Source organism: Procambarus clarkii, chromosome 23, assembly GCF_040958095.1.
Source record: "Procambarus clarkii isolate CNS0578487 chromosome 23, FALCON_Pclarkii_2.0, whole genome shotgun sequence".
In the NCBI taxonomy this organism is placed as follows: Eukaryota; Metazoa; Arthropoda; class Malacostraca; order Decapoda; family Cambaridae; genus Procambarus; species Procambarus clarkii.
Genome location: NC_091172.1, coordinates 12,591,597 through 12,608,110, shown reverse-complemented (window position 1 = coordinate 12,608,110; position 16,514 = coordinate 12,591,597). Strand labels below are relative to the sequence as shown.

Genomic DNA, 16,514 nt, shown 5'->3' with positions numbered 1-16,514 from the left:
CGAGTCAGACTAGAAATTAAAATGAATTTTGGAGAATTGATTTTTCAATTACCATCGACAGTAAAAAGAAACATAAGAAATATTGAGAAAATTCGTGTTAGAATTAGTAATCTTACTTTTTCGGTCATATTTAACAACATATGTTTACAAGAAAGACTGCTACCAAAATATACTTATATATATATATATATATATATATATATATATATATATATATATATATATATATATATATATATATATATATATATATATATATATATATATATATATATATATATATATTTATGATTGATGTTCCCTTCGGGAATCTTAATTTTAAGATAAATAGGAAAACCAGGGATATACTGAACATCTTGTTTCAGATTCTTTACTTTAAAATGCATAACGTTTCGAATACTTCTCGTATTCATCATCAGATCAAAAAGAAAAAACAGAAATCATAATCAAATAGCTGGTAAACAAAGAACTCATACTGAATACAATTGCCTATCAAAGAAGGGTAAATGATTAAAAATCAAAACACTTAAGCTTACTTAAAGTGATCAATACAAATAAAACTTATCTGGAATCTGATTTTAAAATTCTGGACACTTGTATGAATGGCCAGTCAGATTTGAGAGTAATGGAATCCTTATATATAAAGGAGCTGCGGCCTCTGTTAAATAGCAACCTTTCAGCTGTTCAATTGTACACTGTATAGTGCACAGTAATACCTGTAATTGGATTTATAGTTCATTCTGGCAGATTAATTTTATTATAATTTTGTTTAGTTTACCATGTCTTTGCCATTTCTTACTTATTTTAAGTCTTGACATTGTACATTTGTATAATCTTTTTATTTAGGATATATAATACATTTTTTGGTATTTAGATTTGTTTAATATTTGAGTTTTTATAAGATTTTGGTTAGTACTTTATAATTGTCGCTTATTCTGCTTGCATTTTATATACATTTTTTGTAGAATTGTAGTCATTATATGAATATTTGTTATAGTGTTTAGTATCTATGTGTTAGCTATCAAGTTTCACTCCTGTTGATCACTTCACGTAAGTTTAATAGTATGGTTTGTTTTGGTAGTTATAAAATTCCTCTTGCAATTTAATGGTTTTTGAATTAGCTTTTATCTATGTGACAGTTAATAAGTTTTATTTGTATTGATCACTTTAAGTAAGCTTAAGTGTTTTGTCTTTTAATCATTTTCCTTTCTTTGATAGGCAATTGTATTCAGTATGAGTTCTTTGTTCGCCAGTTATTTGATTGTGATTTCTGTTTTTTCTTTTTGATCTGATGATGAATACGAGAAGTATTCGAAACGTTATGCATTTTAAAGTAAAGAATCTGAAACAAGATGTTCAGTATATCCCTGGTTTTCCTATTTATCTTAAAATTAAGATTCCCGAAGGGAACATCAATCATAAATATATATATATATATATATATATATATATATATATATATATATATATATATATATATATATATATATATATATATATATTAGTATATTTTGGTAGCAGTCTTTCCTGTAGACATATATTATTAAATATGACCGAAAAAGTAAGATTAATAATTCTAACACGAATTTTCTCAATCTTTCGTACATTACGCTTCACTGTTGGAGGTAAATCAAAAATCACTTCTCCAAAATTCATTTTTATTTCTAGTCTGACGCGACACGGGCGCGTTTCGTAAAACTTATTACATTTTCAAAGACTTCACAAATACACAACTGATTAGAACGTATCTCTGATTTTATATCTACATTTGAGTGAGGTGGTAAGGGTGATGTGGCATTAACACAAGACAGAACAGGAGGGGATATTAATAGGGTATTAAAAGTATCAACACAAGACAGAACAGAAACAATGGGTATTGAATAGAAGTGTTTGTAGAAAGCCTATTGGTCCATATTTCTTGATGCTTCTATATTGGAGCGGAGTCTTGAGGTGGGTAGAATATAGTTGTGCAATAATTGGCTGTTGATTGCTGGTGTTGACTTCTTGATGTGTAGTGCCTCGCAAACGTCAAGCCGCCTGCTATCGCTGTATCTATCGATGATTTCTGTGTTGTTTACTAGGATTTCTCTGGCGATGGTTTGGTTATGGGAAGAGATTATATGTTCCTTAATGGAGCCCTGTTGCTTATGCATCGTTAAACGCCTAGAAAGAGATGTTGTTGTCTTGCCTATATACTGGGTTTTTTGGAGCTTACAGTCCCCAAGTGGGCATTTGAAGGCATAGACGACATTAGTCTCTTTTAAAGCGTTGTGTTTTGTGTCTGGGGAGTTTCTCATGAGTAGGCTGGCCGTTTTTCTGGTTTTATAGTAAATCGTCAGTTGTATCCTCTGATTTTTGTCTGTAGGGATAACGTTTCTATTAACAATATCTTTCAGGACCCTTTCCTCCGTTTTATGAGCTGTGGAAAAGAAGTTCCTGTAAAATAGTCTAATAGGGGGTATAGGTGTTGTGTTAGTTGTCTCTTCAGAGGTTGCATGGCTTTTCACTTTCCTTCTTATGATGTCTTCGATGAAACCATTGGAGAAGCCGTTATTGACTAGGACCTGCCTTACCCTACAGAGTTCTTCGTCGACTTGCTTCCATTCTGAGCTGTGGCTGAGAGCACGGTCGACGTATGCGTTAACAACACTCCTCTTGTACCTGTCAGGGCAGTCGCTGTTGGCATTTAGGCACATTCCTATGTTTGTTTCCTTAGTGTAGACTGCAGTGTGGAAACCTCCGCCCTTTTCCATGACTGTTACATCTAGAAAAGGCAGCTTCCCATCCTTTTCCGTCTCGTAAGTGAAACGCAGCACGGAACTCTGCTCAAGTGCCTCCTTCAGCTTCTGCAGATGTCTGACATCAGGTACCTGTATAAAAATGTCGTCAACATACCTGCAGTATATGGCCGGTTTCAAGTTCATGTCGACTAAGACTTTTTGCTCGATGGTACCCATGTAGAAGTTTGCAAACAGGACACCTAGGGGAGAACCCATGGCGACCCCATCTACTTGCTTATACATGTGCCCATCCGGGCTCAAGAAGGGTGCCTCTTTAGTACAAGCTTGGAGTAGTTTCCTCAGAATACTTTCTGGCATGTCAAGAGGAGTACAGGCTGGATCACGATACACTCTGTCGGCTATCATTCCGATTGTCTCGTCCACAGGTACGTTGGTAAACAGCGATTCTACGTCCAACGAGGCTCTTATCCCTGTGGCCCGTGTGCCCCGTAGTAAGTCCACAAATTCCTTTGGAGACTTCAGGCTGAAGGCGCAAGGAACATAAGGAGTCAGCAGGCCGTTGAGTCGCTTTGCCAGTCTGTACGTGGGTGTGGGTATCTGGCTAATGATTGGCCGAAGTGGGTTTCCAGGCTTGTGCGTCTTGACATTTCCATACGCATATCCAGGTTTATATTCCCCAATGATCTTTGGCAGGTGGAGTCCGGATTTCTTGGCGTTTACAGTTTCGATCAGTTTGTTGACCTTTGCTTTTAATTCGGCTGTAGTGAATTTTGGAGAAGTGATTTTTGATTTACCTCCAACAGTGAAGCGTAATGTACGAAAGATTGAGAAAATTCGTGTTAGAATTATTAATCTTACTTTTTCGGTCATATTTAATAATATATATATATATATATATATATATATATATATATATATATATATATATATATATATATATATATATAATATATATATATACACGCAATATATATAATATATATATATACACGCAATATATAAAATATTTGTATATTCTGGTACAGAAAAACACAACGATGACAATGACAATTAAACTCTTGTGTTCTCTGATAGAGAATTCAAAGCACTTTAAACATTTTGTGTCCTCATTTAAATATCAAACATTTCCACATTCATCACTGCAACTTCGTCGCTACGCCCAAAAATTCTCGACCGTTTTTCGCCATTTACAAAGAGTGTGATAAAAATGATGCAAAACCATTTAATTTTCCGGATCACCGTTGGAACACGAGTACCTCGGCTCGTCCGGAGTGTTGGGTATATGTCCAATTTATAACTAATTCCTGGGACTATGACGTACGAGAGAGAGAGGGAATCAGACGAGAACGTCTCGTAGCTAATGCTGCGGTCTTTATGTCCCCAAATCTAGACATATTCCGTGAATTAGGCGTTGTTGGTGATGGCGGCGGCGTCATTACCGAGCCCAGAGCACGTGCCACACTTACAGGAGACTGATGGCTGGTGTCTCTTGCCGCCTCTATCTGTCATTCTCTGCCCCTCATTTGCTGCTTTCATTTATGATAACAAATTGGCATCGTTCCCGTTAACGTGATTTACAACAGAAAACGGATCTTGCTTTGTCATAGAAAGTTGGGGGGGGGGAGCAACTCTTATAGAAAATGGGATCCTCTTCTTCCACCACTAATTAAGACTTTCACTAGACCTGTCGTTCATGAAAGATTCTGAGACTTGCTGCAGTTCCTTCAACCTCTAAGTCAGCTTGACCAGACCAAACCTCAAAATAATAAAATACCTTTATTCGTGCTTCCCTCTAAATGAAAAAAACTCGTATTTATATATAAAGAAATACATCTTAGTAAGATGTGTTTCGTCTTAAGTCAGTAAGATGACAAGACACTGGCGCTGGTTGCAACACAATATCCGTGGAGGGGTAAGCACATATTACTTCAGATATAGTGTAAGGCAGTGACTGGGAGAAGGCAGTCTTTAGACTGTGATATTTCCGATATCAGATTTAAGGATATCAGATTAAATGCTATTTATTGTTATTTAATTTCAGATTTAATTTAATTTGCCGGAACCGTCTTGAGAACAGAGGACGTGTATAACTGTAACCCACGACCATCATCACTGTACACCATCTTCACAATCACTTCATCTTCACTTCTCGGGCACAGGCGGGTTCCCTACACGCGGGTACCCTGGGTATATATATATATATATATATATATATATATATATATATATATATATGTCGTACCTAGTAGCCAGAACTCACTTCTCAGCCTACTATTCAAGGCCCGATTTGCCTAATAAGCCAAGTTTTCCTGAATTAATATATTTACTATAATTTTTTTCTTATGAAATGATAAAGCAACCCTTTTCTCTATGTATGAGGTAAATTTTTTTTTATTGGAGTTAAAATTAACGTAGATATATGACCGAACCTAACCAACCCTACCTAACCTAACCTAACCTATATTTATAGGTAAGGTTAGGTTAGGTAGCCAAAAAAAGCTAGGTTAGGTTAGGTTAGGTAGGTTAGGTAGACGAAAAAACATTAATTCATGAAAACTTGGCTTATTAGGCAAATCGGGCCTTGAATAGTAGGCTGAGAAGTGCGTTCTGGCTATTAGGTACGACATATATATATATATATATATATATATATATATATATATATATATATATATATATATATATATATATATATATATATATATATATTTATATATATATATTAGTATATTTTGGTAGCAGTCTTTCCTGTAGACATATATTATTAAATATGACCGAAAAAGTAAGATTAATAATTCTAACACGAATTTTCTCAATCTTTCGTACATTTCTTTTCACTGTTGGAGGTAAATCAAAAATCAATTCTCCAAAATTCATTTTTATTTCTAGTCTGACGCGACACGAGCGCGTTTCGTAAAACTTATTACATTTTCAAAGACTTTAGCTTACAAATACACAACTGAATAGAACTTACGCATCTCCGATTTTATATCTACATTTGAGTGAGGTGGATGGGGTGAGGTGGCATTAATAGGGTATTAATTTCATCAACACAAGACAGAACACGAAACAATGGGTATTGAATAGAAGTGTTTGTAGAAAGCCTATTGGTCCATATTTCTTGATGCTTCTATATTGGAGCGGAGTCTTGAGGTGGGTAGAATATAGTTGTGCATTAATTGGCTGTTGATTGCTGGTGTTGACTTCTTGATGTGTAGTGCCTCGCAAACGTCTCGCAAACTTGATGTGTAGTGCCTCGCAAACGATAGCAGGCGGCTTGACGTTTGCGAGGCACTACACATCAAGAAGTCAACACCAGCAATCAACAGCCAATTAATGCACAACTATATTCTACCCACCTCAAGACTCCGCTCCAATATAGAAGCATCAAGAAATATGGACCAATAGGCTTTCTACAAACACTTCTATTCAATACCCATTGTTTCGTGTTCTGTCTTGTGTTGATGAAATTAATACCCTATTAATGGCACCTCTTGTTCTGTCTTGTGTTGATGAAATTAATACCCTATTAATGCCACCTCACCCCATCCACCTCACTCAAATGTAGATATAAAATCGGAGATGCGTAAGTTCTATTCAGTTGTGTATTTGTAAGCTAAAGTCTTTGAAAATGTAATAAGTTTTACGAAACGCGCTCGTGTCGCGTCAGACTAGAAATAAAAATGAATTTTGGAGAATTGATTTTTGATTTACCTCCAACAGTGAAAAGAAATGTACGAAAGATTGAGAAAATTCGTGTTAGAATTATTAATCTTACTTTTTCGGTCATATTTAATAATATATATATATATATATATATATATATATATATATATATATATATATATATATATATATATATATATATATATATATATATATATATATATATATATGCCATATATGAAGACCATTACCGTGCCCACACTAACAGTGATAGCGTCACAAGTATTGGAAGTTTGTTAAACCAGCCACCATCTTATGGGTCTATCAGATGATGTATAAGTAAGGTTTATCAGTTGTGTAAGCAGATCTGTAAGTTTTATATGTGGATCTAATCAGATGTGTAAACAGGTCTATCAAGTGTGAATATATATTTCGTTCTATGAATTTTGTAATTAAATTAGTGAAATGTCTCAGGTGGTTTATCAGTTAATATTTGTGTATTTTGCTGGCATCCTTGACGCGGCTTCTGCTGAGTATGAGAGGAAGTCAATTTAACTGAAGGCTTTACAGCCCTTTATTCGTCTCCGGGATGGGAGGCTGCTGCCTGATCTCCCTCGCTCTTGTCAGGGATTACCAGAAAGTCATTATGACCCGCTGTGAAAGCCTCGGTTATTTACAGCGCCATATTTTAGCTTCAGAGACTTGGTAAAGCCAAGGGGGTAAACACACACCTCCTCACACCATACAAAACAAAGCTTGATCAGCTACATGTTAGCACCCAGGCCTGGTCTCGAGCGGAATATGCTAGACTTGGTCTGGAGCAGAATGTCTAGGATGGTCTGGAGTAGAGTATGCTAGGCTTGGTCTGTGTCAGTCCGGTTAACAGAGTTTGTCAGTGGTGGAGGTATACATATTACTGAAGGCAATGGTATATACCAGCCGGAAGACTGTACATGTCAGCCAGGAGGTGTGTGTGTGGGACACCTCAGACAAGCCTCCGGTGTGTGGCACCTCCAGCGACGACACGTCCCTCGGCGCGTCTCCCCGACCCCCGCGAAGCCCCCGAGGGGCACCCGTTCCCCCCCACGACACCCTAAGACACTCACGCCACGGGGACATCTGGCATTCAACCGACTAAAATTCATTCAAGGTCCAACACCCCGCACCATTTCTCATGCAAATTCCATCGCTGAATGTGACTGATAAGTTTCTTTGCTCCAAAGGTTCTGTCCCGCCTGGATAGCTCAGGTTCTGGCCGCGCTCTGGAGAGGTGTTTTGGTAAGGCCCAGTCTCCCAGCTTTCTCGTGTTGCTGCCAGCCTTTTATACAATGGGGGCTTGTGTCCACTTATGTTTTTTCTAGCGACTTGTGTGTGTGTGTGTGTGTGTGTGTGTGTGTGTGTGTGTGTGTGTGTGTGTGTGTGTGTGTGTGTGTGTGTGTGTGTGTGTGCGCGTGTGTGATTCTTGGGTAATTATTCCCTAAAGCTGTGTCAAGCTTTGTCCCTAAAGCATATGGGCCGTATTTATGTCTTGCTCCAGAGTATATCGGCCGTTTGTATGGCTTTATCCAGAGTATATCGGCCATATTCACGCCATGTTTCAAATGTTAATGTCTGTATTCCTGTAACTGTTCCATATAATATGGTCTATAGCCATACATTGCTCCAGATACTATCGTCTATGTTCATTAATTGTTTAAGAGTATATCACCAATTTGTGACGTGATTGCTATATAATATAGTTCTTGCCCTGATATTTGGCAAGGGAGCCGGTCGGCCGAGCGGACAGCACGCTGGACTTGTGATCCTGTGATCCCGGGTTCGATCCCGGGCGCCGGCGAGAAACAACGGGCAGATTTTCTTTCACCCTATGCCCCTGTTACCTAGCAGTAAAATCGGTACCTGGGTGTTAGTCAGCTGTCACGGGCTGCTTCCTGGGGGTGGAGGCCTGGTCGAGGACCGGGCCGCGGGGACACTAAAGCCCCGAAATCATCTCAAGACTCAAGATAACCAAGATATTGCGGTTAGAGAATTAATAACATTGGAAGACGTGAATTAATTTATTTATTTTGTGGAAATTCTGCCATCCATTCATATACTGTTGATTATATTCATGAAATAACTAACTAAAAAGAATAACTCAAAAGCACCACAGACTTACAGCACCACAGACTTACAGCACCACAGACTTACAGTACCACAGACTTACAGCACCACAGACTTACAGCACCACAGACTTACAGCACCACAGACTTACAGCACCACAGACTTACAGCACCACAGACTTACAGCACCACAGACTTACAGTACCACAGACTTACAGTACCACAGACTTACAGCACCACAGACTTACAGTACCACAGACTTACAGTACCACAGACTTACAGTACCACAGACTTACAGCACCACAGACTTACAGTACCACAGACTTACAGTACCACAGACTTACAGTACCACAGACTTACAGCACCACAGACTTACAGTACCACAGACTTACAGCACCACAGACTTACAGCACCACAGACTTACAGTACCACAGACTTACAGTACCACAGACTTACAGTACCACAGACTTACAGTACCACAGACTTACAGTACCACAGACTTACAGTACCACAGACTTACAGCACCACAGACTTACAGCACCACAGACTTACAGTACCACAGACTTACAGTACCACAGACTTACAGTACCACAGACTTACAGCACCACAGACTTAAAGCACCACAGACTTACAGCACCACAGACTTACAGTACCACAGACTTACAGCACCACAGACTTACAGCACCACAGACTTACAGCACCACAGACTTACAGCACCACAGACTTACAGCACCACAGTTTTACAGCACCACAGACTTACAGCACCACAGACTTACAGCACCACAGTTTTACAGCACCACAGACTTACAGCACCACAGACTTACAGCACCACAGTCTTACAGCACCACAGACTTACAGCACCACAGACTTACAGTACCACAGACTTACAGCACCACAGACTTACAGCACCACAGACTTACAGCACCACAGACTTACAGCACCACAGACAGCACCACAGACTTACAGCACCACAGACTTACAGCACCATAGACTTACAGTACCACAGACTTACAGCACCACAGTTTTACAGCACCACAGTTTTACAGCACCACAGTTTTACAGCACCACAGACTTACAGCACCACAGACTTACAGCACCATAGACTTACAGTACCACAGACTTACAGCACCACAGTTTTACAGCACCACAGTTTTACAGCACCACAGACTTACAGCACCACAGACTTACAGCACCACAGACTTACAGCACCACAGACTTACAGCACCACAGACTTACAGCACCACAGTTTTACAGCACCACAGACTTACAGCACCACAGACTTACAGCACCACAGACTTACAGCACCACAGTTTTACAGCACCACAGACTTACAGCACCACAGACTTACAGCACCACAGACTTACAGCACCACAGACTTACAGCACCACAGACTTACAGCACCACAGACTTACAGCACCACAGTTTTACAGCACCACAGACTTACAGCACCACAGACTTACAGCACCACAGACTTACAGCACCACAGACTTACAGCACCACAGACTTACAGCACCACAGACTTACAGCACCACAGACTTACAGCACCACAGACTTACAGCACCACAGACTTACAGCACCACAGACTTACAGCACCACAGACTTACAGTACCACAGACTTACAGCACCACAGACTTACAGCACCACAGACTTACAGCACCACAGACTTACAGCACCACAGACTTACAGCACCACAGACTTACAGCACCACAGACTTACAGCACCATAGACTTACAGCACCACAGACTTACAGCACCACAGACTTACAGCACCACAGACTTACAGCACCACTGACTTACAGTACCACAGACTTACAGCACCACTGACTTACAGCACCACAGACTTACAGCACCACAGACTTACAGTACCACAGACTTACAGTACCACAGACTTACAGCACCACAGACTTACAGCACCACAGACTTACAGCACCACAGACTTACAGTACCACAGACTTACAGCACCACAGACTTACAGTACCACAGACTTACAGCACCACAGACTTACAGCACCACAGACTTACAGCACCACAGACTTACAGCACCACAGACTTACAGCACCACAGACTTACAGCACCACAGACTTACAGCACCACAGACTTACAGTAACAGTCATGTATCTCCAAACGAAACCCTTTGGCGGTACAAAATGTACATATTAATGTCTGTAACAGAACATAATGCTCTTCAAACTCATTTCTGGTGAGAAATTATTCCACAGCGATCCACAATAACTCGTCCAACATTACTCATCAACCTTTTTTTTCCCCACTTCGTTCTCGCTGTTCAGCACGAAATGAAATCGCTGAAACTCCCTTTTCCCCGCCCGAGTTCCCCGCCAGCTGACATGTTCTTTACAGAGATGCGTCGCAGTTTTTATCTGAAATTCATTATCTCCAGCTGGTATTTTTGTCTTGCGGTCCGTCAGGGTGTGGGAGTGGGGGCATTAATCGTCTCCCGTCTTGTCTGTGCATGAATAGATGAGTGAATGAGTGGGTGAAACTGGAGGGGTGGGTGAGGCAGCGCTCCAGCGGGGACTGTTGGCTGGGAGGAACTGTATTGTCTTTAGTAATGGTTTTGTTTAGCGTCTTCAGGACGGTGATGGAGGAGCTCTTTAGTGCTGAGGCAAGTTGTGTGTGTTGATGGTCCCTGGTACTTGTTCTGCTTCACGGTGGTCAGTGGTGCTCCCTGGTACTTGTTCTGTTTCACGGTGGTCAGTGATGGTCCCTGGTACTTGTTCTGCTTCACGGTGGTCAGTGATGGTCCCTGGTACTTGTTCTGCTTCACGGTGGTCAGTGATGGTCCCTGGTACTTGTTCTGCTTCACGGTGGTCAGTGATGGTCCCTGGTACTTGTTCTGCTTCACGGTGGTCAGTGGTGGTCCCTGGTACTTGTTCTGCTTCACGGTGGTCAGTGATGGTCCCTGGTACTTGTTCTGCTTCACGGTGGTCAGTGATGGTCCCTGGTACTTGTTCTGCTTCACGGTGGTCAGTGGTGGTCCCTGGTACTTGTTCTGCTTCACGGTGGTCAGTGGTGGTCCCTGGTACTTGTTCTGCTTCACGGTGGTCAGTGATGGTCCCTGGTACTTGTTCTGCTTCACGGTGGTCAGTGGTGGTCCCTGGTACTTGTTCTCCTTCACGGTGGTCAGTGATGGTCCCTGGTACTTGTTCTGCTTCACGGTGGTCAGTGATGGTCCCTGGTACTTGTTCTGCTTCACGGTGGTCAGTGGTGGTCCCTGGTACTTGTTCTGCTTCACGGTGGTCAGTGGTGGTCCCTGGTACTTGTTCTGCTTCACGGTGGTCAGTGATGGTCCCTGGTACTTGTTCTGCTTCACGGTGGTCAGTGGTGGTCCCTGGTACTTGTTCTGCTTCACGGTGGTCAGTGGTGGTCCCTGGTACTTGTTCTGCTTCACGGTGGTCAGTGATGGTCCCTGGTACTTGTTCTGTTTCACGGTGGTCAGTGGTGGTCCCTGGTACTTGTTCTGCTTCACGGTGGTCAGTGGTGGTCCCTGGTACTTGTTCTGCTTCACGGTGGTCAGTGATGGTCCCTGGTACTTGTTCTGCTTCACGGTGGTCAGTGATGGTCCCTGGTACTTGTTCTGCTTCACGGTGGTCAGTGATGGTCCCTGGTACTTGTTCTGCTTCACGGTGGTCAGTGGTGGTCCCTGGTACTTGTTCTGCTTCACGGTGGTCAGTGGTGGTCCCTGGTACTTGTTCTGCTTCACGGTGGTCAGTGATGGTCCCTGGTACTTGTTCTGCTTCACGGTGGTCAGTGGTGGTCCCTGGTACTTGTTCTGCTTCACGGTGGTCAGTGATGGTCCCTGGTACTTGTTCTGCTTCACGGTGGTCAGTGGTGCTCCCTGGTACTTGTTCTGCTTCACGGTGGTCAGTGAAACGTCTCCCCGATGTACAGAAAGAGGAGAAACTGTATGTTTCTCTCCTTTCTGCATATTAATCTCCCCTTACTGCATGTGTGTCTCTCCCCTAACTGCTGCTCCCATTTCTACATGTGTCTCCCCCTAACTGTATGCTGCTCCCCTTACTGCTTGTAGCTCTTCCCTGTTCTCATTTTACCTGGTTCTACCTGGTATTCTCTCCTTGTTAACTGTCACCGAGGTTCTCCCCCTCTCCTGGCCTCTGGCCATACTGGGTGTAAGACACGGAAGCATTGGGCGGGTGTAGGCTACCTACACCCGGCCCGCCCTTCCTATCCCACTCTGCCTCCTCTTCTCTCATATATCCCCTCTCCTCCAATATAAATGCCTTCACTCTTTTTGATGATATTTTAATCTTCCGATCCCGCATTATTACCTTTCGTTCTTAGTTATTATGATCTACTTATCTATGGCCACTCCTGTCATAAACTGGTTCAGTGCCTCATACAAAGGGTGTCACAGCCAATGAGAGGACAAGAGACATGTGAAAGTCTGGGATTGGTGGAAGTGTCACAGGTATCAACACCAACCAGGTGGTGGGACGTCAGACTCGCTCACCACCATCACCATCACCACCACCACCACCACCACCACCACCACCACCACCACCTGCCCTCCATCCTTACGGCGCCTCTCAGGTCGCATCTAAGGTTCAGGCTCTGAAGACACTGACGCCGCGGCAGTGTAGGAGAGGCGGCGTCAGTGTTCAGAGCGCGCCTGGATATATTTCGTCAGTCTGATGTACAGCCAGAGTCGCCAACACAGCTTGTCTAGTCAGAGTCCTTTTATTGTTATGGCAATCAACTCACCGATGTTCCTGACGTCGACAGCGATCAGTGTTGGAGTGACACATTGTAGTGGTAACGGAGCGGCACACCATGTGTTGCGCCACACTACCCCTGCCACATCCCAGCTGCCACACTACCCCTGCCACATCCCAGCTGCCACACCTCTCACGAGAACATAGCCATCTCACGAGTCACGCTTGAGCGGGCTTTTATTAAGCTTTTGTTAATGCCGGGAAGTAACTTTGATGATCAGGATTGAAGCAGAGAGCGCGGGAGGGAGGGAGCGAGGGAGGGAGCGAGGGAGGGAGGGAGCGAGGGAGGGAGGGAGCTGCTGGATGGATGTGTCCCGCGCCGGGGGACCTGCACGACATTTGCATGAGGGAGCAGGCGGCCGTGCACGCCAGAGCACCTCGCCTCCAGCAGGAGACGAGGAGTATAAAGACGAGGAGCAGGGAGAACAGTCGTACGGGCTCACCATAGCCCGTGCTACATGGACACTTTGTTCTGAGTAGCTAAATCTAAAACAACAACAATCAACGAGAACAGTCGCTGAATCTATAACAACAACAACAACAACATGGTATGTGTAAGTTACAGCCCCGCTCCTGTGCCAGGCAAGTCCACAACGGGCTCGCCATAGCCCGTGCTACTTTGAACTTTTTGTTCCAAGTTGCGAATCTTAAAACAACAACAACAACGAGAACAGTCCCCATGCAGACAACTTTGTGGTTATCTTGAGATGATATCGGGGCTTAGCGTCCTCGCGGCCCGGTCCTCGACCAGGCCTCCTTTTTGTTACACACACCCCCAGGAAGCAGCCCGTAGCAGCAGTAAATAGGTAACTCCCAGGTACCTATTTACTGCTAGGTGAACAGGACCATCAGGGTGAAAGAAACTGCCCATCTGTTGCCGCCTTCACCGGGGATCGAACCCGGAGCCTCAGGACTACGAATCCGAAGCGCTGTCCACTCAGCTGTGAGGCGGCCATCATCAGCAGGGAAGCGGAACACAACAGTGAACATAAACAAGAACAAAATCAAAGCAATGGCCGTTAAAATGAGAACTCAAGAGATCAGACTTGAAATACAAGGACACGAAATTGAGCGAGTTACCTCTTTTCAATACCTAGGAGTCATAATAGACAGCCAGTTGAAATTCACTCAAGAAATTGAATATCTTCGGCGCGTTGTAAGAGCCAGAAACTCAGGTCTACGCTCCCTGACCAGTCTTAGAGATGGTGCATCTCTACCAGTACTCAAAATGTACTACGCTCAAGCAGTTAGGTCACTCATTGACTATGCTGCTCCTGCTCTTACATCCCTCAGTGATAACTAATGGGAGAAACTGGAAGTGTCTCAAAATGATGCCCTCAGCAATAGCATAATAGCAAAACTTGTTGGAACCACCGCCAGACTATCAACCAAAGATAGTATACACAGTGACCTTCAGTATAGAACAAGTGCATGGCCGGATAATCTGGTCAAGATTATAGAGAAAGTGGACTTGACATGAACCATTGTTACGGCCACTATGGGCCACTAACAGGCTTCTTCATGTTATGAACTCATATATATATATATATTAATATAATATATATATATATTTATATTTATATTATATGTCGTACCTAATAGCCAGAACGCACTTCTCAGCCTACTATGCAAGGCCCGATTTGCCTAATAAGCCAAGTTTTCATGAATTAATTGTTTTTCGTCTACCTAACCTACCTAACCTAACATAACGTAACTTTTTCGGCTACCTAACCTAACCTAACCTATAAAGATAGGTTAGGTTAGGTTAGGTTAGGTAGGGTTGGTTAGGTTCGGTCATATATCTACGTTAATTTTAACTCCAATAAAAAAAAATTGACCTCATACATAATGAAATGGGTAGCTTTATCATTTCATAAGAAAAAAATTAGAGAAAATATATTAATTCAGGGAAACTTGGCTTATTAGGCAAATCGGGCCTTGCATAGTAGGCTGAGAAGTGAGTTCTGGCTACTAGGTACGACATTATATATATATATATATATATATATATATATATATATATATATATAATATATATATAATATATATATATAATATATATATATAATATATATATATATTGACTCCAAGTCGGTAGTAAGCTTTCAAGAACTGGCTATATCAAGGAATAGTGCAATGAATAAATAGGGGGGGAATAAGCGATACTCAATGCCCTTCACCAATATATATTATTATTAAGGTACATTTACACTTATTTACAATAGCGTCTCTTTCACACAGGACACAAATACTTTAGCAGTGTTCATCATCTCCAGTAATTCCACAGTCCCAGTACCTTGTCCACTCGTACTGGCAAACACTGGCGAGTTCACCTTCTACATGGGCCAGTCCACCCACTCAGAATCACGATGTGCCTACACCCCCACCTTCACTCTCCAGCTACTCCCTCTCTGAAGCTGAAGCCCTCTCCACTGGCAGAGGGCTTCAGCAACACGCTGACAGGGGTCCTAAACTAACTCATACAGGGGTAGCTAACCCCCTGGCAGAAGTCTATAGCAGCTTGCTAGCAGCACTTCACAGTAGGCGCATCACTGTCTTCCGTAACCCTTGCTAACCAATCCCGGGTACGCTGATCTTCACCAACACTGCGTATATCCGCAGCTAACACTGCTTAGATCGACGGCGGATACTCAGTCTTCTTTGCAGACCCAAGCTAAGGGTTCGTGGACTGCCCAAGGTAAACTGCCTTCCTCACCGCCATTGCCTCCATATGTCACCTCTGTGGATATAAAACGTCATTAATTAGATGGACAGTACACTGGGGGAACCAGGAGGTAACACTCGTTCACCGGGGAGTTGATATTATGCTCTGTAGCCACAATGTAGATGGCGCTGATCGTGACACACCAACCACCAGAGGTCATCCGCATCGACCTCCGTTTTAGACTTGGGACAAAACCGGAGCCATTCGCTGATACCAGGCCATCACCAACAGATGGCGTTGTCTACATATCGTCCAATACTAGGGGAGTTAGAGTGCACACACTGCTCTACCTGTTGTACAGGTTCAAATACCTCCAAGTTGTTCACAGATTAAGAAGCAAATCAGGAAGAAAATACACCCAACTATCATAAGTCGTCACAGAGCCAAAGTAGCGGAAGGAAGATCCACTGTGATAAGGTACGAACAAGCCACTGGGTACTTCTCTTTCAAGCATGACAAAAAGATATCCAGAGACATTGCAGTAGCCATACACAGACTCAGACTTGGTTACAAGTGCTGCTGGGAGGTAAT

At 42.5% G+C, this 16,514-nt stretch overlaps 1 protein-coding gene across 1 annotated transcript in view; it reads left to right on the top strand.

Annotated features, from left to right (window-relative positions):
• Positions 1–16,514, top strand: part of LOC123764092 (irregular chiasm C-roughest protein) — a 268,455-nt gene that overhangs the window by 77,953 nt on the left and 173,988 nt on the right. The gene's annotated exons all lie outside the window — the stretch shown is intronic.